We start from the raw sequence: 1128 nt of genomic DNA, 5'->3' as shown, positions 1-1128 counted from the left end.
TGACTCCTGATTTCCTTTTTTGGTTTTACATCTCCAGTGTTGTTTTCTTTGTGTGTTTTCTTTATTGTTTCTATTTCCATTTTCAATATCTTCATTTCTTTGTGTTTTTCTGTAGTTCTTTAAGTGATTTTTGTGTTTCCTGTTTAAAAGCTTCTATTTGTTTCTGTGTGTTCTCCTGTAATTGTTTAAGGGAGTCATTCATGGTCTTCTCCACGATCTCCTTCCTTCATATGGGAGTGAAACCAACGCCTGGGTAGGAGCAGCCGCCGAGGATGTCTCTGGCTAGTATGGATTCCACAGGTCTACAAGCATGGGGAATATTTTTGCAAACTCCTTTAAGAGCCTTTTTGGCAAAAAAGAAATACACATTCTCATTGTGGGCCTTGATACTGAAGGGAAGACAACAATTCTATACAAACTGAAGCCTGGCAAAAGTCTGACCTCCATCTCCACCACTGGTTTCAATGTGGAGACTGTTGAATACAAGAATATCATCTTCACCGTGTGGGATGTGGGGGACCAGGACAAGATCCGGCCTCTGTGGCGCCACTACTTACAGAACACCCAATGATTGATCTTCGTAGTGGACAGCAATGACAGCGTGTGAACGAGGCCCGTGAAGAGCTCATGCGGATGGTAGCAGAAGATGAGCTCTGAGATGCCGTTCTCTTGGTGTTTGCCAACAAGCAGGACCTCCCAATGCCATAAGTGCAGCTGAAATCACAGGCAAGGTTGGGCTGTACTCCCTATGCCACAGGAGCTGGTACATTCAGGCTAACTGTGCCACCAGTGGGGATGGCTCTATGAAGGATGAGACTGGCTTGTCTAATCAGCTCCGGAACCAGAAGTGAACGAGACCCCTCTTTCCCCCTCACTTCTTCTTCTCTGTCCTCAACTTACCTCTCATGTGACAAACATGTGACTCTGTGGTCTTGACTGATAGAAGCTGTCTCCATGGACTGGTCGCAGTGTGCATCGCACCATGCTGTATATATGCAGACACAGCCTGCAGCCAGGATTTATTAAATGTAAATAGTTTCCGTTCCCACTGAGGCAGTTTCTGGTACTCCTATGCAATATTACTTAGTTTTTATTTATTTAATTGTAAAAAGAGAATCAACTCACTGT

General features: G+C 44.3%; 1 pseudogene across 1 annotated transcript; it reads left to right on the top strand.

Annotated features, from left to right (window-relative positions):
• Window positions 1-310: 310 nt before the first annotated feature.
• Window positions 311-851, top strand: LOC308433744 (ADP-ribosylation factor 1-like; annotated as a pseudogene). The gene has a single exon. The product of its transcript is annotated as an ADP-ribosylation factor 1-like (transcript).
• Window positions 852-1128: the final 277 nt, after the last annotated feature.

Source organism: Micromys minutus, assembly GCF_963924665.1.
Source record: "Micromys minutus genome assembly, chromosome: 20".
NCBI classification, from domain to species: Eukaryota; Metazoa; Chordata; class Mammalia; order Rodentia; family Muridae; genus Micromys; species Micromys minutus.
This window is presented reverse-complemented; position numbering and strand designations above follow the sequence as displayed.